Here is a 1876-nt window from a genome sequence, read left to right as displayed (position 1 = left end):
TATGCGTTACCTAGAGTAACAAAGAGATGAGACTAGAGGGTTGTGTCAGAAGAGACATTACGATGGATTTAGAGGGACCTCATGCATTTTGTATGTTCATAAGCATAGGGCTACTTCCCCTAGAGATGATGAGTGCGGACGCGCACCTTATGATGAGCGCGAATGCGCACAGGTGCGAAAGCACACAGATGAGGGTGTTCATGAGGCGCATGACACTATGGGGTTCCGCTGACCTCCGGACGTCGCTACAGATTAGCTTGACCAGAGGGTCCAGGGGGTGTGCGAGCGCCCTGGGGACTCACACTCGCACGTGTGAGTCGTGTGTAGGGAAGTACTACACATCCAATTTGTCCGAGACTGGAGGCCACCCCTAAGATGATTAGAGATAGGTCCCTATTCATGATTGCATGTGTTTGCATTAGCATGGCCCCTATAGTGGGGTCACTTACTGAGTATTTCTTCGAAATACTCAGGCCGTGTGCCATATTGTTTTTCAGGTAAAGGCAAGGCTCCCATGTACGGTTGACGGTGGCATCGTGATCAGAGACTGTGGCGCGTGCATAGGATAGTTGCATATTTAAAATTCCTAGTCTTGGTTAGGATAGGGCGTTTGCATTTCATTCATTTATATTAATTAATTTGTAATCGTTTTATTTTGTCTTTTGAACTCCAGCATGATGTTTGAAACACGTAAGTCCGGCAGTGTTTTTCAATGTTTTAACGTATTCTGAAGTTTTAAATTTTTCCGCTAGTAAAGATGAGCATGCTTAGGTTTTTATTCTGCATTAGAGATGAGCATGAGACGTTAGTGGCGACTCTAGATATGTGGAAATTTAGGGTCGTTACAGTTGGTATCAGAGCTCTAGGTTTTAGATTCTGTAGACTAGCCTACGATGTAGGCTTGGCACGCTCCACGGTCCCAACGTCGATGCCCCGTCACCGTCAGGTACGCCTTGCATAAGATAAGAAAAGAGAAACGTTTTAAAACTTGCATGCATTTTTTTTATGTTGACATTACTAAAAGAAACTAGAGGCACTCCCAGGTACATAAGATAAGTTATAGTAACGACTCTAATTTCTAAAAGAAACTAGAGGCACTCCTAGGTACATAATAATAATAATAAAAAAAAAAGAATGCAAAAATATCTATTTAAAACATTTCATAAAATGATACAATTGTCTTATTCCTTTAAATAGGAGTCTTAAAGCATAATATATGGAATATTTTAAGTAAATTAAAATAAAAGAAAGGAAAATATTAAAAGAATATCTTATTATAACCTAAAATCTATGAAAATGCAATCCATTGCCTTTGATGGGACTTATCATTTAAAATCGTATCTATCAAGATTTGAGACTGCACAAAGGAAGTTGCGCTAGCAATCTGTTCATCCTCTTGGGCGGGCAAAGCTACAATGCCGTTCAGTAGTAATCACTCGTGTGCATCATGGTGTTCCCTAGCTTGTTAGTCCCCTCTTCCATGGTGTTATCTACACTATACAACTCCATGAATCTCGACGGGTGATTGTTGACGTCGTGCTCGTCGTAAGGTAATTCAATAGTCTTTTCTTCTTCTCCCTCGTTTTCTCTCTGTATCATGTTATTTTTCTTTGTAGGTAGATTCTGTGAGGTGTGTCTTCTTAGCATCGGGAAAAATGTGTAAGGTGACGGTGCAAGAATTTCGATGAGTCATCAGAATTCTCGCCCCCTTTTTCCAGCGACCTGTTTTTTTTTTTTTTTTTGTCACACCCCAGAATTTCAACGCATCAAAATTACCGGGGATGACTCAACAGACATGTAATGCACAAAAGTAGAAGAAAACAAGGTACAAAAAAAGTTGAAGTATAAAATTTTCTCGCGAGTTTAAAATCATTCA

Source organism: Cucurbita pepo, chromosome LG18 (assembly GCF_002806865.2).
Source record: "Cucurbita pepo subsp. pepo cultivar mu-cu-16 chromosome LG18, ASM280686v2, whole genome shotgun sequence".
NCBI lineage: Eukaryota > Viridiplantae > Streptophyta > Magnoliopsida > Cucurbitales > Cucurbitaceae > Cucurbita > Cucurbita pepo.
This window is presented reverse-complemented; position numbering follows the sequence as displayed.